The sequence below is a fragment of the Crassostrea angulata genome, chromosome 6 (genome assembly GCF_025612915.1).
Source record: "Crassostrea angulata isolate pt1a10 chromosome 6, ASM2561291v2, whole genome shotgun sequence".
Taxonomy (NCBI): domain Eukaryota; kingdom Metazoa; phylum Mollusca; class Bivalvia; order Ostreida; family Ostreidae; genus Magallana; species Magallana angulata.
The window spans coordinates 9671594-9696808 of record NC_069116.1 but is presented as its reverse complement, the minus strand read 5'-3'; the positions used below and the strand labels follow the sequence as shown (position 1 = coordinate 9696808).

The 25215-nt window shown below is 32.7% G+C and overlaps 1 protein-coding gene across 1 annotated transcript in view; it reads right to left on the bottom strand.

Annotated features, from left to right (window-relative positions):
- LOC128190636 (G-protein coupled receptor dmsr-1-like) overlaps positions 1–20303 on the bottom strand; it is a 38477-nt gene extending 18174 nt beyond the window's left edge. The window contains exons 1-3 of the mRNA XM_052862754.1: positions 20224–20303; positions 10413–10662; positions 5228–5295 (exon numbers count right to left, since the gene is read on the bottom strand). The gene's annotated coding sequence lies outside the window, so the exon portion shown is untranslated. The remainder of the gene's footprint in view (positions 1–5227; positions 5296–10412; positions 10663–20223) is intronic.
- Positions 20304–25215: the final 4912 nt, after the last annotated feature.

Sequence of the window (25215 nt, the reverse complement as noted above, 5' to 3'; positions counted from 1 at the left end):
CAGTTTATACAGGTAGCTGGACGTCAAAATAATTAGTTCGGTACACGGTGGTTGCTCCCTACCTGTGATTTGATCATCAGATAATAGAGCTGTGAGTAGTTGTTTGACATCAATCGGTACACCAAGAACCTTACTGATATCTTAGTTTCGATCAGTTGACACCTAAAGAACTACACCTTACCGGTATCTTAGTTTCGGTCAGTTGACACCTAATGAACTACACCTTACCGGTATCTTAGTTTCGGTCAGTTGACACCTAAAGAACTACACCTTACCGGTATCCTAGTTTCGGTCAGTGGATCAGTGGACATCAAGATAACTACAACTTACTGATATCTTAGTTTTGATCAGTGGACACACTGATTGCTCTTAACTTTTCCAAATCATTAATCATCGAATAAACAGCATTATTGCAATGAACCTGCACGAGAACCCGGAACTCTCCGGTTACTGTACATGTTAATAAATTAATTGGTTTTAGCAAAGTATTTTAAGCATCAATAAATATAGGTCGAGTGTAGTTAAGTTATGCGTTATTTAGTGTTAAATTGAACTTTTACTTACGTTGCGTACGGTTTATGCGTACTGAAGTACAAATTGTGCTTCATTAGCATTTTTCATTTGAGCTTCTAAATTCAGATGTTTTAGCAATGCATTGATGGTGTCTGCATACAATATACTTTAAACGTGTAAATTATTACACACCTTTTTGGTTTCAGTTGGTTTTTGCTGAGGTTTTACCCAACAAAACATTTAAAACATCAACAACTGAACTTCTTATATCTGGTACACACAAGTTGAAATCGACAATACCTTCAAAGCTTTCAGACGTCAAATATTGAACTTGTTGCATACAAAGACTGAAAGGTTGAACTGGTCACAATGTTCAATACATCAATGATTTTATTTTGTAGCAGCCCTAAGTTAATTTTTGTTCAATATCCCAATATCTGAGAGAGTTTTTAATCTTAACCATGGACAACAATTCAGCTTGCTATCCGACAGGTTATTGGTCGGTTAAATAAACAAGATGCATTACTTTATGCATTAATCAGTTTTGCTGAAAGTTTGGATTTAATATTTTGATTGTGTAACCCCTTTAGTTTAAAAAAGTTGTGTCCTTTGGGTACGAGTGCGAACATTAATGAAATAAAAACTGAGACTCCAACCAAGACATAATTCCAATTAGCTATCTCCATCGTCTTACGTGACCTTAGAAAATTATCATTTCACCCGCCTCACAGGCAGCGGTGAAAATTGAAGTCTAATCTGAATCTCAATTACCATTCGTTTTCTGATATCGTCTCCTCTGTCGATAGCAAATCAATTTGTACTTATCCTGCCGAGGCAAGCGGGGACCCTTAAATACTAAATGTGGTCCATGATAACTAAAATTCAATAAGTGTTCCAAACCAATATCGAGATACGTGATTGATAACGCAGGAATAGTGAAATCTTGGCCCGCACACGTGATCGAGAAAATTGAAATCAAATTACGCTCGATTGTTTGACCAAAAATCTAGCATCATTTTCTGCCAAAAGGTATAAATCAGGGAATGATGCCGTTCGAATCACTTACCAAAAATATTTATGTATCCAATTATATGATTACATTACTGTTTCCACTTGTTCATCGCGATCTTTTTTTTTTTTCATGTTACCGTTCATTTCATCTATAATTATCTCTCCGCAACTTTAACTGTAATTCACCTTTATCAGACTTAGATATGATGCACGGCGTGGGGGACAAGTTAAATTGCCATGTTCTTATTAACTCAAAGTAAGTTAATTCATTCGTATTTTTAGATATTTCATGCACTCAAATAAATGACATTTATCGCTTTTCAACAAGTGTGCTGATCAGACGCAGACATTTCCAATTGTTTAGAGGCGTGGTACAAGAATCCTCCCGTCTATTCTTTCTCTCTACTTCCCTCTATCTGACACCACAGTTAAAGACATTGTAATGACAATGCCCACTTGCACAATCGTGAAAGACAATGCGTATGACAAAACATATTATTTACTTTGTATTACTATTATCTTTAGATAAGATATCTGTCTTCAAAATGCATCTAATTATAGCCCTCGTATTCTTGAAAATGTACGTCTTTATTCTATACTAGTGAGTTTCCAAATGAGGTTCCTGGCCCCGAGAGTTAATGGAAGGAATAAAACTTAATTTGTATTATTATCACAATATAATATTACTTACTGTGACTATAAAAAATAACTCAGATAGGTTAAGTTCAACTTTGAGCTTCCATTTCGGCCCCTCTTTTACCCGAGGTCATCTTTGAAATTATCTGGAATTTACAAAACTAGTTAGTTCCGGGGAAAAACGCCCCAATCCTTTTTTCATTATTAGTATTTCCCTTTGAAAGATTGCACGCCTCGATCATTGAAAAGCCTCTCATCTAAATAAGGATGCTCTGTTAGGTTGAAATTTACCCAGTACAGTATGTAGTTCCAGAAAATCAGCGCCGAAGACGACCATTATTTTTTTATTAGAAATTTCTATGCTGAATTGCTTAATCACACTAAAAGTTTTACTAAGCAGTTTAATATTTAATCAAGGTTAAGCGTTTATAATTAATCTTGTGAGTATTACACATGATACTCACACATGTGAAATGTTTTCAATAATTAAGGATATAACCTATACTGTTTGGGAAATATGTTATCAACTACCGTATCAAATATCCTTTATTGAGGACGATACCCTTGATACATAACATAACTAAGTAATAACTTTTCTGATCTTTAGAATCTGTTTTCTGATGTCATTGTGCATTGTGGAAACCAGAACTAAATGGAAGCAACCGGTTATCAAGTGGCTAAATGTACAACTGGGACAAACTAAAAAGCAGCGAGTGTCAAGAGTGATAGAGTATTCTTTATTGTTACTGAAAATCTAAAAAGCTTCAAAGCTCAATACATAATCAGCAAGGACCCGATTCCACACAAATCTCAGTAAACTGAATTATACAGAAAAAGCCCAGCGTTGATCAACATCTTAAGTTCTGTACACATAACAATTTCAAATGTCCATTTGAACAATAGCGAAACATTACCTCAACGCCTGGTTTTTATGATGTGAGAGGGTTTCAATACAGAGTTATTGATGCTTTAAACAACCTCCATCAGGTATTTATTCAGGAAAATCTTTCACATCCGTTCTTCAACAACTGTGTTTTATTGTTAACCTCATGTTCATTAATCAATGCCGTTATAATTAAGTCTATTTCTGTGTCAAACAGTTTTCATTTCATTGATTGTTTTCATTTGTAAGACTATATTACATTACCTTAGCTAGGGGCGCTAGCATGCATGCATCAAGGTTAAGCGTTTATAATTAATCTTTTGATATTAAATTACAATAGATATTGACCAATAGTTTCAGAAAGATTTCAAGTTATAATTTTTGTCATAATATAAAAAAAAATATGAGTGAGTGACAATTTACGTACCTTTTATAACGTAAATAAAACACAAACGAGATTGTACCAAATGCCACCTTGCTCGGCAATTCGACATTTGTCTGGCTGGTACAAACGGCAAAGTATGTGTTTTTATAGTGTTTCTTTTCCTGAAGATAACTAACTTCCGAACGAAACGAGGAAACCAGAAGAGGAAATGTCCTTTGACATTCAGCTATGATGACTGTGAATTAAAATTGTCCATAAAGAAAAATCAGCTTATATTCAACCAGATCAAAGAAAAGCCGAATACTTGTACCACTGGCTTACTGTCACGTCTACAAACAGAATCCCTGAGGCAAAACGTAATCATGCTTAGTCCCTCTCAGTTATGTATTTGAGGGTGCATCCACAGTTTCATGATTTCATCTTTTTATTGCTAAATTTTTTCGACGCGTAAACAAGTACATATAAGTAAACCATCAATAAATTGGGTAAAAATTGATCTACGAGGTGTGTAATACTAGAAATTGGAGAAGACGGTGTATTTTATCTCACAAAATGTTGACTTATTATTGAAAAAAAATTTATAAATATGCCAAATGTATCAACGAACGTCAAATGTATCGGTTCAGATGAAATAGTTACGAGGAGTCAAATTAAAACTTGAGATATTATAGTGAGCAAGCTCACAAATGATACCCCCGCTAAAAAATATAATAACTCACTCTATTGAGTCTCAAGTAATGGACGCAACATTTTCTTATAGTGACCTTGAACTTGCAAAAATTACCCAAGCTCATTTCCAGGAACTGAGCTTGGGTAATTTTTGCAAGTTCAATGTTACTATAAGATATAAGATCTTTGTTTCAAATTTTAGCTTCTAATCATTTTCCATTACAAATATAGCCTAGACAGGTTATATTCATTTTTTAACAATGACCTTGAAATTGCACAACCGAACCTGGGTCAAATTCTTGACACACCCTCCGGTCATAAGCAATCTTTATGTGAAATAAGAACATACAACGGTTCTCCTTAAGGAAGTTATAGACAGGACAAAATTATAAACTTTTTTTGTCAATGATCTTAAACTTACTCAAATAATCTTGGGTCAAAATCATGACACAACTTCGAGTTACATGCAAGATTTTTGTAAAGTAAGAACTTTCAATGTGTCACAATAAGGAAAATATGAACCAGACACAAACTTTTCACTATTCCTTCCAGTAACCTTGAACTTGCCCAAAGGACCTTGAGCCAAATTCATGATACACCCACAGGTCAAAACCAATCTTTATGTGATGTAAGAGCGTCCAATGTTTCTCAAAAGAAAATTATTGACTAGACACGAATTATGAACTTTTTCTAGCCAATAATCTTAAACTTGCTCAAATGACATTGGGTTAAAATCATGACAACCCTCAGATGTAAGCATTCATTTTGCGAAGTAAGAACGTTCAATGTTTCTCCATAAGAAAACAATAGAGAATTATGTACCTTTCCTTCCAGTGACCTTGAACTTGCTCAAATGACCTTATTTCAAAATCACGTCACATCTTCACGTAATAAACGTTCTTTGTGTGAAGTAAAAACTTCTAATTTTTTCCGTAAAAAGGTAAAAAAGACACGTTTGCACAAACAGACAAACGGACGAACAAGGTTATTCCTATGTTTGCGGGGTATATGATTAGTTAAAGAAACCATTTTTTATCATTTTTTGGCTGACTTTTAATATTTTCTCCCTCATACTTGATATACTAGATTTTGCAGCTGTACAAAAAGCAAAATGATAAAATTAAACTTACCTGTACATGTTAGGAGAGAGAAAGACAGTATGGTATCTTAATAAGATCTTTTCAACGGTTCGGAGCGACTGCAATTGAAGAGTACTATCTTTATGGCATCTTTATACACGTGATGATATATTTGCTCACGTTAAAAATGCTACCCATACAAAAATCATATCATGCTTAAGAATCTCTGTAACTTGTATATCGAATATAAATTGCCATTTTGCTGCCTTTGAATTTCAAACACTGATTTTCAGCAATACAGATAAGTTTAATTTCTTATGAACAGAAACCAAGCAATGCTGTTATTATTTTAATTACTCTTGCGATAATAATTTGACGAGTGCAAAGCCATAACATAAAAATAAAACTTGGCGGCAGATGATGTGATTGAGAACTACAATATGTACCTAAACTAAAATTCTGAATGATAACGTCAGCATGTCTATTTCAAGATCAGATAGTTTATTTAGATTTTGAGAATGAATCGCGCCGTGGTCAGTACTAATAGGTTCTCTGTATAACGGTACAAAGTGTACTGAAATATGACATGTACATGTATGTAGGTAAATAATTCATTTACACATGGCATATAGTTTTAACACGAAGGCGGTACCATTAAGGTTATTTCATTACCCCAGTGACATTCCTTGGGGTTATATATAATAGCTCGTTGGACCTTTGTTAATAATGCTCCACTTTAAAAAACAGTTTTAATTAAATAATCATAGTAGTCAAATGTTGAAAGCAATCAAATATTTACTAGGAAAATAATATAATTTTAAAGCTGCTTGGTCCGATTTTATATAAAATTTTGGATATGCTTTTAAACGATGTTATACGTATGTGTATAATAATAGACATTTCAGTAATTTTCCCGGTCAATTACGCCAAATTTCAATGAAAAAAATTATGTACAAAATTTGTGAACAAAACAAGCGACAACAAAAGGGAATCGCGTTATTTCGCCTCATGTTAAAATTCACCCCTGACGTAGAGACCGGTATGGTTGTATTACCACTTCAACATTGCTATAAATAAAGGTCATAATGTTCAGGAAAATAAAGAAAAATGTGTACATTTTATTCGCTATCATTTCGGAAGTTTGCTGTGTTTACAATCGATGCATAACATGCGGGTTGAATAAACCCAATCATCCGGGGGACTAAACCAAACGGTTCCTTTTTCTAAACATTCCTGTGATGCATTTTGGTTTGTTTTTTCGTTTGCCCAAAAAGAATTTTATTATATTTACTTTAAATATTTCCAACTTTGAAAGGAGACTAATTCTGCTGGTGTAAATAGGAGAAAGTCCATAACTTTCTTAGATAATTGGTTTGTATGGAAAATTATTTGATACTGTAAAAACTAAAAAACTCGGACCAAGCAGCGTAAATGAATAGGTGAACGTTTCTGATTTAGATTGTTAACAACAGTCAGTTTGACAAAAACCATCAGTTCAAACAGCTGCCTTCGTTTAAATAAAATACACCATATTAATCTCAAAATCTTTTTTCGTTATTGATTTAATGAATCTAAATAGCAAGCGACGAGGAAAGTAAAAAGTATCAATAGATTTAATCTTGTACGGTATTAGTACATGTATATTAAAGCTTTGTGTGGCTATACAAATGTATATTGATTGCAGGGACTTCTTTAGAAGCGAAGGTTACACTCAGAATCTATTTTATTTTGCCAGGCAATGTTTTTCATGTTTCTAGTTTTCCGGAATAATATTTAATGCTCAAGGATTATTCAAGCTTTTCCTGAAGGAAAACAAATTGTCGGTTTTACATTTTTTGAAGAAGACGAAAGAAATTGAAAGTGACATCTCGTTGCATCAGTGGCTACATTACGTGAGGCATCAATAGTCAAAACAAACTAAAAGCGGTATAACTGAGGGCTTTTTAAAGTCAGACTAATTAAATAATTTATCTTGGCAAACAAAAATATACTTTTTGTTGTTATTAACAATCAAGTATTTATATAACCAGCACAATTATGATAATTGTGCATGATAATTGTGCAAATGATCAGACATAGAATTATCTAAGACTTTACAGAAAGTTTAATGACAAGTCCTGTTCATGAACGAAAACCTTCCAAAAGATATATTTGGCAAGAGATAACAGTTTTGGAAACCAACGCACCTCTGAAACAAAGAGCTCATATTGAGATAGGTGTTCGTTGTTTGGGTTATGCTTCGAGATAGTGCTCCATCAATTTTATTATTCTTTATCATTAATTGGAAAAGAAACTTTGTTCTGTACTATAATTATGGTGTCCTAACCAGCGTGACAGCGACCTCAGAATTAAACAATGGTACGATACTGAAATTAAAGAGTTTTTTATAGTTAACTCAATATGTAGAAACATACGGATGAAATTGATTCAAATTTAGATCGATCAGAAAATAACTCAAACATTTAATACATAGCACGAATAATTCATATACTGGATTCCAAAACCATGAGAACCCTTGAATGTTTTAAATTGCATATCCTAAGTGTTCAGAGTGTACACCTTTGTGCGTTTACGCCAGGGTAGTCGGGAAAGCATGCCAGTGCACTAATTGTCACATTCTTGGTTCAACAATTTGACGCGCCACAATCCTCAGCTTAATACCACAGCAGTTTAAGAATTAGGTCTTTTTTGCGGATTTAGTACTTACTTTGTGTGTGCTGTGTCTGTGCATCAGTATTATGAAATATGTGAATGTCTAGGAACTTTACTTGAGCCATTTATCATAAATCTTGTCTAAGTCACATTACGTTGTTGCGGCTGACATTTTCAGGCTTATTACTGGTAACTGAATGACAGTGATCGCAACCAACTGCTCAGTAATCTTTACAACTGGATATTCTCCAATAGATTCTAAGCTGTAACGATGTATTATGTGAAATAACACATCATAATGTAAAATGAGTTGTTGTATTTGAACTCAATATTATTTAACAATGTATTTAAACAAGTTTGAACAAACAAATATAAAATTTTGTATCTAAATTTCAAATATACAAGTGTTTGAAGCTACATGTGTATCTGGTTGCTCATTAAATACTCTTAAAACTTCAATAATGCATTGATACCATTGATTGCCTTAAAAATAATTTTAACAAATTTTAACCAGCGCCTAATTTTTACTTTTGATGTCACTGAAGATCAGAAATGTTTTCAAGATTCATTTTATTTTTACTTCCTTAACTCATTAAGAAATAGACTAACGTAAAGTCACAAGAGGACAGACGAAGTCATGATGCAAAAAAAATCGCCATCTTCTCTAGGAAGATTCGCAGGGGACAGGGAAAGTGGGGAAATGCGTTTTAAACCATTCTAATCGATATTGAACTTTATCAAATAGTGTTCAACAAGAGAACAGGATATTTTACTCCCATAAGGAAATCGTATATTATATAAAAGTCTTGGTTGTCTTTTGAAACTTTTTTTTCTCAGTGTAGCTTTCTTTTTCATATGTTTTTTTCTCTTAAAAATACGACTTTAAAATGAACTCTGTAATTTTCTATTAAAAATATGACTTTAAAATGAACTATGTAATTTGAAGTCTGTAGTTCAAAAAAAAAATATGTTTGACATTAAGTACAAAATTTAAAAAAAAAAATACTTGTCAAAACGATAATGATGGTCGTAAGACCTTTTTCATTTCTAGTTCCGGTAGTAAAAGAGGCCGACTATTCTTTTTCTTGTGCATGTTTTTGCGCATTGTAAAATACGGTGTATCTTTACCTTTCATGCAATATTTCGAAAATGTTTACTAATTGAACACAATAAACAAAATACAGATAAAAAATATTTAGATTTTTCAAGGAAAATTTACTTAACGAGGCCGGGTCTAATTTTTTCTGCCCTAGATTTTTGAATGAATTTTTTTTTCAAGAATTTCTACTGATATAATTATTATTTTAAGATAAAAGAAATAAGACATTTACCACACCGTTTGTTTAAGGGGTCATCTTAAAGTTTCTTAATTTTTAACATAGGACCCTATGGGATTTTGCTTGAAATGTACCAAATTTGCACATTTTTTAAACTTCTACCCTAGCGATTTCTTTTTCTGTTCTACATATTAAAGTTATTCCTAAAAGGCATCAAATGGTCAAATAAAAAAAACCTTTTACCTCCTGGTTTATTCCAGGGGTCTTATCAAAGTAGTTTTTTGTACGCCCAATTTCCCAGTTTTTTAGATAATGGCTATCTTTTATTTGACAAAGACGGAAATTGTGATCTTTATTGTATTATTAAAACATTAAGACATATTTAAATAATAAATAAATATATAACATCATATATTAAGGGTAATTAATATAAAATACATGGTTAATGTCTTGAAATAAATGAATTAAGCGATATTTAGGCGGGTTAAGAAAACGTGACAGAGGGTTAAGCTTGCTGAACCCTCTTCACGTTTTCGACCCGAGCCCAAATATAGCTTATACTTCGAGACATTTATGTTTATTCCACAATATAATATCAATTTTGCACATCAAACGAGCTATTTTCAACACATTTTGTTGAATATCTGCAGTTGAAACTATCACGCCATGGCGTCAACAAAGCAAAAAGATGACGTCACAATACAAATGAAACGCTGCGCGAAAGCGTGCGTACTCGTCTGTACTCGGCCTCGTTAAACGATTTTTCCAGTTTACCGTTAGGTGAGCGTTGTCATTGTGCTTTTATGGCGTTGTGATAAAATGAAGCTTTGTAAGAGTACTTTATAGGAAGTTATAACATAAAAGAAAAAGTTATCATCGTATGCCTTTGAATTTCTATACACATAATAATGTTATGCCCAGGGTTATATTTCTTAATTTTTGAATGAATTCACTGTACCAATCTACATTTGTACTCTTCAGATATATAGCAGACTTTGGTGCATTTCGATTTTTATGATATCACTAATAAAAACCAGACGGTGGAATTTAGTATTTTTTTTTAATATAAGGCAGAAAATGATACATGTATTACAAATCATATATTAAAATTTGAGGAAAATCGTTATTGTAGTGTAATAGCTATCCGCATTTATAAGCTGTCCGTAAAAGTTTCTTCAATATAGTTAGGTATCGTAGAGCACAATAAAAGCTACACTTGAAAATGTTGTCGAAGGATTGTATACATAATACTGCACAGTTATAGTGAACGAATAGGACAAAAAGAAAAAAAATAAACTGCTACCTACCTTTCAAAGGCGGAATAACATCTCAAGTTTCATTCAATGAGATATGATAAAGTAACGGTGTATGTAAATCCTTTATCCCGGCGGCAGGCAATCTTTCGTTCAAAAACAAAAACAATGCGACTTTTCTCTTCTTCCTCTCGATCTATATTGTTCGGGGCGTTGTTAAAGCCGATGGATTGGTTTCTGGTTTTCACCAAAGTTATCGATTTGGACGTTCTTAATCAGAACCAGATATACCTGGAGTGGTCACCTAAAATCAAAAAGATCGAATGCGTAGTAAAAACGTCGTCTGAAGTTGATATCTCCAGCATCATAATTGTTATTTGACTAAAAGGCATGTATGCAAATTGATGAAACTTGTACATCGGCTTTTTCTCATTTGTCCATTATTTTTGTACATCAAATATAATTCTTGTAGCTATGTAAACTGTAGAAAAAGGAACAGTATGCTATTCTTTTTTCGATTAAGCATCACACAGCTGCGTTCTTTGATCCCTGGTTAACATCCGTATATATCTTGAAGGAGTTCGGTGAATATTAATTTGCATTTATATATAGCTCTATTAACGAAAATATTTGCGCCTTGGAGTACATTGCGCTTACAAAAAGTAGTGGAATATAGGGAACTCTCGTCGTGCGCCGCCTCTGGTTGTTGTAATATTTCCGCTTCATATCGTACACGACATTGCACCTATTGAGGACATTTCCTACATTATCTACACACACGTCGTCCCAGCACCCGGAGGTTACTTATACATACGGCTAAGTAAGTACCTTAGGAGTTATCTTTCAGATGGCACATGAATGCCCCCCATCACAGCAGGAATTGCAACTCTTCCATTATGATAATTATTTGCACCTGTTAGTGTGTAAATACTTGAAACCATTAAGGCAATGCTTGACGATATAACGAAATAGACTATAACAGAACGACAGGAAGCGGGTTTTTTTGTGTTATGTATTTTACGTTCTTTGCCATGTCTTCTTTCTTGACAGAACATTCATATAAAAAACGATCGCCTTATCTATGAAATACGACTGTGTTCTGCACCGATCTCTTAAAAAGCAAGACTGTGCCACAAGTACTTAGCCTCTGACTTATGTTTACCGACAAATATGCTATGTTGTTGACCCTGTGGGCATTTACGATCATATACAAGACATGTTTTGAAAAGAAAAGTTTAATAAAATGAACCGACGACATCCCTTCATGTATTTCACATGATACTCAGTTTCACATTTACATGAAATACACTCAACGGTTTAATGATCTTTTTAATATACATTTGTTTTACTTAATTTTTTAAAGGGAATTGGACACGATTTGACTTAAAATTTTCAAATTTTATCTTTCCATTTTCAATGTTTATACTGATAAATATAGAAATTATAATGCTATCTCAAAATTTGAAAGTCAAATATCAAGTTATAAGCAAGGTACAGATTTCTTAAGTCTGTGTTTTGTAAACAAAGCTCGAATATTGTCATTCTTTGCAGATATGTTGTATTGGTGTAAGTTTCAATCAAATGTATCTTTCATTTGTTGATAATAGTATTTATGAAGATATTGAATTAGTTTAAACTGTTTTTTTACATGTCAATTTGTCTAAGAAATGGTAATTCTCTACAATTTATTTTTTGTAAACAACTATAAGACTCGAGCTTTGTTTAAGTAACAATCAATTCTTACCTCTGTATCTTGCTTGTAACTTGACTTTAACATTCAGTATTTTGTCCAATCATTTAAAATGCACCAGTAAACTATTTTATACATAAAAAATAAAAATAAATTTTTTGATCTCAAATCGTGTCCAAGTCCCTTTTAGTATAATTACTACAACTGTTTTTAGATTGCATTGAAACGTTTTCTTGGCATATTCATAAGTTTAAAATATTTATATAAGCTCCATGCATGGATTGAGTTAGCATGCGCAGATCAAGAAACAACTTAAGTTCACATAATGAAATTACCAATTTTTTTTTCTAGATCCGCGCATGAAGAAGTAATAATACTTATAGAAATACAATATCTAATAACTTTTTTATATACTCTTTTAAAGATTGGGGGTAAAGTTAAAATAAAACTTGTCTGTAAGACGTTTAATAGACAGCTGGAAGGTTAAAAGATTGAACGATGTACGGACGAGATTCAAGGTCATTATCGCTCAATTTTTTCGAAGAGGTTAAGAAGTCGTACAATCGAAAGATATCATCCGACTCTATGAACTAGTACACATAACACACAGTAAATAAAAAATAGGATGGAAATGTATTGATGAGTACAGATATATGTTTTAATAAATAAAATGGTAGTAATTTTAATAAAAATAGAGTAGGATGGAAATGTATTGATGAATACAGATATATGTTTTAATAAATAATATGGTAGTAATTTTAATAAAAATACTCTATTATTGTATATTGATATTTTGACTCCCTTGTCAGTTGTGAGGATTGATTTCTGAAATGTTCAAAATTCAGTTGAACTATGTTCGTTTCCGTAGCAGCTAGTGCGAGACATTGATGATTTTTAAGCAAAGAGTATTATGAATCAATGTCCAATTTTACTTTGTGCTCGTGTTGTTAAGATAGGAAATCAAATTAGAAATAAGAAAATTTACGACCCAACTGCAGAATCCTGTCATCTTTACCACATCTTGTAATTTTGTGTCTAAATGCTTATATTGAAAGTAATAGTACACAACAAACTGTCTTAGTTAGCTATAGCTCTATTTTTTCTAGCTGCTTCCGTGAAGCTTAAAGCTGCTTGATGCGATTTTTTTATATTACAGTATCAAATAATTTTCCATACAAACGATATTATCTTCAAAAGTTATGGACTTTCGAAAATATAAATATTCAGAGTAATTACACATGATTTTATATGGGAACACAAAAAATCAACTACATCCCGAGCGTGTTAAGACAAGGGAACCGTTTAGTTTCGTCCTTATATTGATTATATTTAACCCTCATAGTACATGTATATATCGATTGTAAACACAGCAAACGTATGAAAGATTAGTCAAAAAAATTGTACACAGGTTTTTTCTTGATTTGCAAAAACATTTTTGAAGTATAACTTCCTTTATTTATTAATAGCGAATGTCAAAGTCGTAATACAAGCATGTCTGCCTCAGCATCGGGGGCGATTCTTGATAAGGGGCAACAAACCCTTTTATGTTAAGCATGTTTTGTAAACAAAATTTTGTATTATTTTCCCATTGAAAAATGGCGTAAAAGACTTTAAATAAAACGTTTGATGCCTATTAAACGAAACAATCGCTAAAAAGAGTAAATGAAATTTGTTATTATATGATTGATTAATTCCTAGCTCTCTGATTGGCTCATATCCAACTATCTCGAAAAAACAGAACGCTTTACGCCGTTTGACGTCCGTTACAGCGTTATCCGGCGAGGTGTGTCTGGTGCATTGTGTAACGATCTAATGTTATGAAATCATGCGCACGGCCTATGCCGACTGTGTTTTTATAGTTGCTTAGCAACCGATAGAGATATCACATGATCAACAAAGGGAACATAACCGAGCGCATCGAAGTCGCAACGTTCATTCCCCTAGCAACGTTCAAGAAGAAGAGAAATTGTGAGACAAGGTACGACTTGGTATGTGGATTATCTGGAAAGGGAGGCTTACCACATTATGATAACTTAGACGAGTCGTGTTTGAAGGTTGACCACCAGTGTTGGATATCATAGAAGCTGTTCTTTAAGAGTTGTCGTCCCTGATACTCTTAGTATTAGGAAAGGGGTGTGCCGTTAGTAAGAGGTAAACACTGTCCGTTCCGCACAAGGCCTAAACTCAGTTACTGCCTCTGCTAAGCCTTTAAGGGTTAACCTCTTGTGCAGGCTAGTGCGTACCGCGGGGGATCGCTACCTTCTGCATAAGATATAACCAATGTTTACCTTGTGGTACTATATAATTGCCCATACAGGTCGAGCATATAAATTTTGTGATGAAACATCAAGTTGGGGAATGCCATTTTGTATAGCAGTATTTGCAGGTCAATTATAATCACCATCATTTTAGAGAGGAAAATTATTATTGTTTTATATATTGATATTCAACCCCCAGACCCTAGAAACGACTAGGTAACGGACCCCTCGACATGATACAATTATATTTGATTTTTCAATTACAGCGGAATGAGTCCGACTTTATGTTGTGTGAAAAAATAACAATAAGCACTGACATTGTAAAGACTAGCACATGTGATCACAAGCGTTAGATTCAATATATTAGGAAAAGATTAGTAGGTGACGTCGAATAAAGTTTTTATTTCAAGTTTTGTTTTCGTGGATTGAACACAAGTAATCAAAGTGCTTGAAGAAGTGAGAGAACAGAAGATTAATAAGTACTATGTTAAAAATCTTGCCCAAATTTACATTTCTTAGTGTTGTTTGCAATGTCTTTTAAATATACACTATAAATTTGGGTTTAACTTTGGTGTATTACAATTACATTGTGCTGATAAAACAAGCATCAACAAAACTCTCAAACATTGATTGGAAAACCCTCCCTTCTTCGTGTGCGGCTTTTAGTGTTCAAGTCATACTTGTTATTACAAGATTGATGGCTTCACAACTGCATCAAATTAATACGTATTAAACACCATGCTGGATAATTACACCACTGCTAAGGTGGCAGTCTCGCAAACATTCAAATATGTAACAATAGTCCAAAATATAATGACCACATTTTTTAAAGTTTCTTAATGTACATGTATACAATATTCTTATAAAAATGTCTACAAAATGTTAAATTATATCCTTTTGGATTATTCCTAAAGAAAAGATTCCGAAAATATACTCATTTCTAAAGGTAGACGAGATATCTTACCTGTCAATTAAAGCAAAGGTAAAAGTTTCACATGAGTACTTTGTGCACTCCCTTGACAATAGGCAATCATATTATATACAAATATAGATTTTAAGAAACTAAACCTTAAACGATTGGCACTGGCATAATTTTCTGGCACAATTTTATTGACTTCATTGCTGAATGTATAATTGTGTCAAAGATTTTACTTTTATTTATTTTCTTTTAATTAAATTTAAGCGAGGTTTTAAACAAGATATTTTCTCATGGTTTGAATATGATTATTGTTTAGGAAACGCTTTTTGAAGACTTACTTATTTTATGATTGTAAAAGCGTCAAATGTCTTTTGCTTTCAGACAATTCTAATTCAATTTCCTCACCTGCCATCTCTTTATTGTTAATATAACTTTCAAGCATTATTTCCATGTAGTTTAAAGTAGATTAATTGGCTACTTGATTTACTTATGGATGTACTTAGATGTCATGGTTTAAGCTATTATTCATATATAAGTTAACATATGCTACATAAGTTTTCTTTTATATACTGTTGAATTTCTTATGTACTTTGCTCGGAATCGGACAGCCGTCCCGATATCACCGATCTGTTGCAGTATCAACATTTCTTTCGGGTCCATAATAAATATTGAAACGCCGATTGGACATTACTCAGTTAATTTTACCATTTAAAGGGCCACCACCCGAGTGTTTATCGGGATAAAGGACAGTCGAGTGTTGAACTTCTTTAGACTGGACATTACGGACAAATCTTTACGAAAATTCAGGAATGGATAATAAAGTACTAGTAATCGAATTTCGAACCAACAGAGACGCTCTATAGTTATACAACTGGATCTGCGCGTGCAATCTGACGGAACATCTGTTGGATGTTCAACAAAATAACCTGAATAGCTAAATATTAGTGCTCTCTTGATCTCCAGTGACTTTGTTTTATATCCTATCCACAACTTTCATTCAGCCATCGTCCATAATATAAACGTACGGTTTGATTCCAACGACCCTTATAGGATGCATTAGAATATGAATCTTTTTGAAGAATATAATTGTGTTTACGGTGGGTTTTATCTGTATACATGTATTCAATAATGCACGCAACATGTGAAATGAAAGTACAACAATTAAAATTGTGCCTGTAACTTTTATCAATGATGATAATGGGTTATGTTTTGCCGATCTGCCAGCGATAAAAACGGTATAATTAATATTTATTTGAGCCATTATATAAACAAATTACAAAGAATTCTGCCCTCTCTTTGATTTTTGTAACTAGATATCAAAAAGTCAAGTTCCAATCATAAATGCAATAAAGTTGACAAACATGCTGTGATTGTTCTAACTTCAGGCAGACAATACGACTCTTTCCAAGTGAAAAACAAGAATTGTGTAAATGAAATCGAGTTTCATTCATTGCGTGATCTCGCGGTTAACGTTAATTTTACATTAAAGAGTAGACATAACTCAACCCTCGTCTGCAATATCCGGTTCTTTAAAAACCAGAACACACGAATAAATTCCGTTGAATATCGGACAGATTTTTTGTAGTTGTTTATGTTTTTTGTTTAATAGCAATGTATTGACAAACCAATTTGCCTCCAATCGCACGGGAGAAGTAATTGAAGTATTAGTTGGCTTCGAATTAATGTTATTGGTTCTATCCATTAGATTAAACAGATTATTACTTTTACACTCCAAATGGGAAATTATTTAAAGTGACTGTAGTCATAATATTTAAGTGTATTTTTAAAAGTATTTAGTCCTGGTTCTATTTAGATATTTGGACCTCCTTTAGTTGTGCCCCCAAAGATTTGAAATGCTGCATTACAAACCGACACAAAAGCTATACATTTCTTTGCTTTCAGAAATACAATTTTGCAACTTTCAAGAATCTTCATCCAGTATATACTATTCTGAAACGTTAACTTCCTCTGGTTAACCAATAGAAATCAGTAAAATATGTTAAAATAGCAAATTAACCTCTGATTGTAATTTTGAGTTTGCAAATTCATTGACGTGAAATTTAATAATTCCGTATTAAAATCAACCATATATTAAGTTAAAAATACCTATATTGCTAACATCATTTTATCTAGTAAATCATTAACGGTATATAAGGTCCGAATGCTGATTTTAAGCATTAAAAAGTAAGCCCAAGATTCAGAGTTCTTTAACCAAGACACATGCGCCAGGGCCATAAAACTTAAACGAACCAACTTTCGATCTGTCATTTCTAAAAGGAAAAGTAAGACTGAGATCAACTATGATTTCGTTTAAGTTTTAAGGCACTAGGGCTATTTCTTTTTAAGGACAGGGGACCATTTCACAAAACTATCTCAAGACTAAGATCTGTCTTACGACCAAATCTCATCATAGCTGTTTCACAAAACTGTCATATCTTATGATTATTTTAAGATCTGTCTTAATCTTATGACAACAAGATACGCTTAAGTCTAATCTTAACATGGCGACATATATTTCGGTCAAACACAAAAGATCGAGTATAATTCGAGTGCTTGTGACTTTGCCCGTCTTTTAATTTCCATGCAGTCGTTGGGGCGAAGTTATTACTATGCTGTCCAATATAAGGATTCAAAACAACAATCAACAAAGGGGTCATAACCCGCCACGTGGTGTAGCAAAAAATCTGGCTGTGCAAAAATATCAAAAAATGACCGTATGACAATCTGTTCAAAGAACTCTTACCTTATCGAAACACTAATAAACCTGGTAGTACGATTGAGCTAAAGTCTTTGTATGGTGATAGAAGCAGTCATTGGGAGAAGGAGTGTGTCAGAATTCCATGCCAGGGTTAAAATGAGACAATCTCTGCAACGGGGATTATCATTCATCACAAAGCGTAAAATAAGGGAAATCCATTCCTATTAGAATATTTATCATAGTAGTCAATATGGTATGTGTCGATGAATTATAACATTCTTGTACAATCAATTGCCTGCTAATGGAATGCGGGCTATACATCGATATGAAAGAGGAATAGAAGGTTTCTAAACAATAATTAATGGATCGAGACTTTCTCAACGTTAGAGCTCTTGGGCAGTTTTATGACATCTTAGTAATTCCACTTTTGACGTACTGGACTAAGAAACCAGCAGTGTTTTACTTTAGTGATGTGTCGTATTTGTGAGATTACTCCCATTCTGCAATAGTCCGTCTATTAATGGACTGCATGACATGGCGACTTAATAAATCAAAACGGCCATTGTTGTAAAGCCCAGCCAAATTTTTATGACCACAAGTCATTTTTTTTATTTCAAAGAAGAATGCTATGTACTTGCATAGATATATTCAACTTCTCCTTCGTATTGCAAACATTTGGTTAAGCGTATGCATATCAAATATTATTCACGCCTTCTGGCATTCAGTGTTTCCATCCATACGAGTTGAGAACTGTCCGTATAAAATGATTGATTCGACCTTACTGTTTTTCGATTTCAAACATACCTGACATACAAACATTTGCCTGACATATAAACCAGTCTCAACAGAAATTTCTCGGGTATATAAATCGTAATGAAGTCCGCTTTCAATTATGAAAATGGCACCATTCCCAACAGGAATATCTAATTTCAGATTAAGTTACTGTGTTAACAAATGATAGGTGAGCATATGTTATCATTTTGTAGTTTAACATCCCTATCTGTACATTAATGTTCAAAAAGGTCAACATTTTGAAAACTTATCAAAAACGAAGAACAAAATAAAAGCTTATCGAAAACTTTGAAAAAGATTTTTTTAATTAGCTGACGATCAGCTATCGACGGTTCCACTTGACGTAAAGATAATATACAGGCTCAAGAAAAAGCCATCTTAATTAATGATCAAAAGCGCATCGTGAAATTTGGAACAAGTTCTCTCTCTATAATTATTAAACAGCCTTACAGCCAAAGCAACGCGTGAAGCACTTTCCTCTCATAGAGTCAATACAGATTCATGTTGTAGACTCGATCTCCCTGCTCTCAAGAAGCGTTTGTTTGTCGCCACTTTACATCAAGAAGGGAACACATATCGTCGATTATTAACGTGTACATCAAAAACATTTTTGGAAGATCTTGATAGATATGAACCCTCTATAGAGTTCTGGCCGATTTTAGCTTGCGTATCTCTGTTACTTATAATTTCTTTATTAACTTGCATTCTAGATTGGGGAGATTTAGATTTGTACAACTTTTTTATTGTACAAGTTTGCTCAACTCGGCAGGCAGTTTTTTACGGTCTTTCAGAGTGATTTGAACTTTATTAAACTTTGAATTAAGGAAATCAATTCTTTAAGTATTCCTTTACAGTATATCAAGTGAACAAATACATACTGAACTTCAAATATTATTCAATTTGATGCTTTCATAAAACAATGCGCTCAACCAGATACTTAATATTTTTAGAAGTTAAAGGTTAGGTTTTGTGAAATAAAATTCTTAAAAGATATTTGAAAAATAAAATACAGGTTTTTCAAAATGTACTGTAAGGAATGTCTTTATCTCTTTAAAATTATCATTTTCATGGGATATTAATTCTAAAGCGTACACACTGCACGTTTGATCTGTAACACACAATAAACATAGCAGAAATGTGTTTATAAAAAAATGATGTAAAAATAACACCAGTGCCAGTGTAACATACTTGTCAAATAACGTTTGAAATAATTCTATCAGGTACTTATTTTAACATACTACTTAATACATAATACACAACTGCAGTTAGTGCATTGACTGTTTCACAATAACTTATGTGTTTGTTGGTATAACATATTTTATTGTTAAATGGTATATACAATGATCTAGCACAATTTCTCTAGACTTAAAACACCCACTACTGTGTATGCTTGTTAACATACGCATTACACATTAATTCATTACAGTTTAATTATTAGTAAACTGCACTTGCCTTTCCAATTGTGTTTGTTAAACCATTACATATTTAGGGTAAGTTGTAACACATACCTGCAACAGTTACCGGTACCACCGGATATCAGAGACAGAAAATGCACCTCCTCTCCTTCCTATTACAAGCTGGAAGTGACTAAATACTGACTGTGCCTGCTGCTTTCTATCGTAATATATGATGCTGGAATCAATTAATGTAGGCATCACGATTCTCACACGATACGTGAGGATTTATATTAATTAAAATTTGAATTTTGGATATAATATTAATAAACACATATACGTCGCTGTATGTTTTGTATATATAAATGTATCTGGTATTTAATTATTGGTTTATATGATGTTCATGAAAGAAATTAAATCGTGGTCCTCAAACACTTGAGACAAGGTGTAAAATATTACTTATAGAAATGAAAGGTGTGTAATATCACTTTAAAAGTGAAATTGCTGCCTGACAGTACGATTAGTGATACAGTTAATGAAGATATAATTATAATTCCATATAAACAGTGTTTTTAATGCCAGCAGTAACTTTGATATTTAAAAAATAAGTAAAATTTTTATTCAAAATATTTTTTTTTGCGCATTTCGTTGTTGAATCGATCTACACACCGAAATGCTGTTCGTGGACCTAACTAAATCCAGCAAAAAAAAACCCCGATGCCCATAAGCATTATTTAATGGGGATCAGGATGATGCAGTGAAACATTTGACTATTATAGTAATCAACGATTTTTGCTTATAATATCAAGATGTATTCTAATACATATACATTTTCATGGCCACTTTTGTGCCTCGCAAGGGGGGTATTTTGATATTGTTACTTTTTATATGTTTTTCAGTTTTTTTAACCGAAAAAATTAATTTCATAGAATGTTTTTGCAAATTTTATTCAATAGTTATCAAAATAGAATTATATTAAGAAATAAATAACGACCAAGCTCTTACATTTAATTTTTTTTTTAAACTTTATATGTTAACATGTGCTTAATAACAAATAATACATTTTATAACATTCAACAACATTTTGGCATTCAACGAAGATACTACAATAGGAATCGCCCCTTATTACTGGAATTTTGACTTTTTGTGTCAGTTTCTAAAATGAAACATTAAAAGGTGACGTTCTTTGGATTTTTTTTTTATTTATTTACGTTAGCAAAAATATAATGAGCACAAACCTACAATTTTATCAATCACTAATGCTATTGGTCGGGTGTGTGATCAAATTTATAATAGAACCCTTCGCGTAGGGTTGTACACTTGCTATTCTAGAGGTATCATACGCTAAATGCTAAATTTTCCAATGAATGTAAAATTATATATGACATTCCTTGGTTTGAATTATAATTTGGTCTTGAAACTCGCACTACATTTTCGACAAATGATTAAAATAACAACTCAATTTACTAGTATATAAGGGCAATTTTATTTTGTTACGCACCTTGACTGCACAAAAATGCAAAGGGCAATTTTATTTTGTTACGCACATCGACTGCACAAAAATGCACAAACTAAGACTATTTTGCTTGAAACAGACTATGAAACTACCACAAAGGTCAGTTTACGACATGACAATGCACTATTTCATTATGCAATAATATTGTAAACAATGCTGATTTCTAATTCGTTTAAATCTGCTCGATAATCATAAGACATCTAAAACCTACAACAAAATATTCATAGCGTATTAAACTTATCTCGATTGTCCCATTTGTTTTCGTTTTGTTTGTTTTGTCGTTTTGGTTTTTTTTGCTTCGTAAGTGCTTAACCTCTAATCCAAGAATATTGTACGAACTTGCACAACGATTTACATCGCCGCCATTTTGGACCGTCAATTTGTCTAGCACCCGGCGTTTAAACTTTTTGCACTTTTTTCGTCTCTCGGATTAATCTTCAGCATCTTAGCCCACAGTTAATTAAGGTCCTCCGTTTCCAACGGAAGACCTTATAGTAATTGTAAGGTTTTTAAGGTCTTCCGTTTCCAACGGAAGACCTTATAGTGATTGTAATGTTTCTTATTAAGGTCTTCCGTTACAACGGAAGACCTTATAGTGATTGTAATTTTTTTTATTAAGGTCTTCCGTTACAACAGAAAACCTTATAGTGATTGTAATGTTTTTAAGGTCTTCCGTTACAACGGAAGACCTTATAGTGAATGTAATGTTTTTCATTATTATTATTATTATTATTTTTTTCTCCTTTTTTTTGTCCACAAGATTTCTCAGAGATGGCTGAATATATTTTCTTGAAATTTTCAGGTAACTTCCGGTCGTACAGAAATACTCCAAAATTGACATTTAATCGTTTTGTTTTGTTTAACTTAGAAATAATTTCACAGAAATTTTTTTACAGTTGATATTGTATCAATTTTCGTTTAAAAAGTAAATGGATTTTTTTGTACCGTCTAATACAAGAGGAACGGATAACTTCCGGTCGTCACCGGAAGCACTTCAAAAAGTTTTGATTTTACGTATTTAATTTGTTTTCCGTAGAATAAAGATATTAGTAAAAATCCTTACTTCTGTCATCTATGCAATGTTAAATAAACAAAAAAATTCTACTTCCGGTGAGATATCTCGATTATCTCAGGAAGCTTTTTTAAGACATATATTGTACCCGCTAGATCTCAGAAACTGTAAGTGATCAAGACACGAAACTTCCACTGATCATATACATTTGATTGAAAATGTATTTGAACAATTCCATTTTGTCGATTGTCACTTCCGGGCCAGAAGAGTTCAAACAATTGAAGCTGTATATCCGTTTAACTGTTTTAATTCGATAGCTCTAGTTACTTCGATAAATAATAATGTAAGATAAGCAAGTAAACAAGAAATAATAAATTCAATTTTCATTGAAAACTTCCGGTTGTCCGTTTCCTGTCCCTAGAAAAAAGACGAGATCTCAAAAACGGTAATGACTTGAACAACTTAACTTTGTGGGATGATAGACCTATGTATGTGCATGTGTTAATACTATTTTGTTTTATTCGGCGTAACCTCCGGTCGTCAAAGGAAGTACACCCAATTTTGATGTTTTTGAAATTATGTTGGTTTTTAGCATGGAAGTAACATTTTAGCTATAGAAATACAAAAGGTCATCTAAACATGGTAAAAAAAAACCCCAAAAAGTTGTTCTTCCGGTGAGACATTTCAAATAACTCAGGTAGCCTTCTTTTTTAAAAACAAACTACCCACAAGATCTCAGAAACTGTGGGAGATCAAGACGCAAAACTTGTATGGATAATGGACATTTGATTGAACATGTGCTAAACGGGTTTCATTTGGTCTTACGTCACTTCCGGTTCTCACTCGAAGCGTTCAAGCGATAGAAGTTTTCTCTAACTTTAGATTTTTTTTAACATTTTACTCAATGTGATGAACAGTAACGTATCCTAGTTAAATGTACTAAAACAATTATGTACTTTCAATTTTTAAATCACTTCCGTTTGTCCGGGTCCGGTCCCGAGACAAAATCCTTTTCTCAACGAGATATTATAACTAACAAAAACTTGAACATCCAAACCTTGAGGAAAGACAAAACAATGTATGAAGATATGTTTACTATGTTGTAAATAATCCACCGTAACATCTGGTCGTCACAGAAAGTACTAAAAAATTGACATTTTAGTCTGTTTGTTTTGTTTAACTTTAAAGAATTTCTAGGGAATTTCTTCAGAATTGTTGTATTCATTTTCTTTTGAAAGAGTATTGGATTTTTTGTACGTATTAATACATGAGAAACGGAAGACCTTTTTGTTGCTATAGCAACAAAAGTCTAGTTCAATTATATTATTACGGCAAATGCAATGAACTGCTCTGATCCTTTTATGATGTCCTCTGAACCACCTACGATAGCATTTTGTTAGGACATGTCTTACAGTAACTGGTGTATTTACAAGATAAATATTTTCTATGAATTTTCTAGGAATGCAATCTGCCTGCGAAGTCTTAGAGCAAACATGCAACAAACCTTCATGATTTTTGTTCCTTACATACAGTACATGGAACAACATACAGTGCAAAGAATGTGTTTTATTTTTCTTTAGAAAAAAGTCGGTGAATTAATAAAAACATATCTAACTTTCATAAAAATAAAACTTGGTATAATCTTAAGATTCCTTGGACATCTGTAAAGGAGGAAAACTTCTATTCGTAACGATATCAATCCGGTGGCAAATTAAAAAGTATATAAAATATTTGAATAACTAATGAAAGTACATGTATATGTTGAAATATGATTCGTATTTTATCAATGAATTCGCTTGATGTTGATGTTGATCCTTACTGTCCACAGATTTGATGAACGTTAGATGCAAGTTTGTTAGAATTAATGAATGAGTTTTCCAACAAGTATGTTGTAGTGGATCATTTTTTCTCGTTTGTTCAGTTTGATCATGTTTAAACAGGTGATGATTTTTGTTTTTAGGCACAGGGAACTGCCCTTTTGTTCCGCCAAGAAATACAATTTACTAATGAAAAACACGTGATAAGGGTATTTCGTCAAAAAATCGTATCTGATCTTGTACGTTTCAGACCGAAAGTTAGGTTTAAGCAGAATGGTTTCCGTTTTTTAAAATTCATATTCTTTAAACAATATAAACTGTGTGTTTCTCATAGGAAATTTCTTCTGCAAACTTTTTAAGGTTTTATTTATTTACTTCTGTCAGGCATAGTTTTGTAGTAGGCCATTTAGAGGATCGTATTGAACTATGGATTTTTGTCATCCAGAAAAAATTGGTTTGCTATATATCCATATTGCACTTTTCTCTTGGTAAAATGTAACGAATTTTATCAAGCTCAAGGTTTAAGCTACATTTACAATGATCATAATATCACATTTTGCAATGAACGCTGCGGCAAAATAAAATACCGAAAAATTACAGCTCATATTGTTCTGACTTGCGTATTTTAATTGTTGAAAGTTATGCAACTACTGCATGTACAATCAACTCGTTTTTTTGGCAATCTATTTGTAAAGGAAAAAACTATTTTGCTTAAACATATGTCCATGCTAACTATCGCAAGCATAAAACTGAAAAATTAC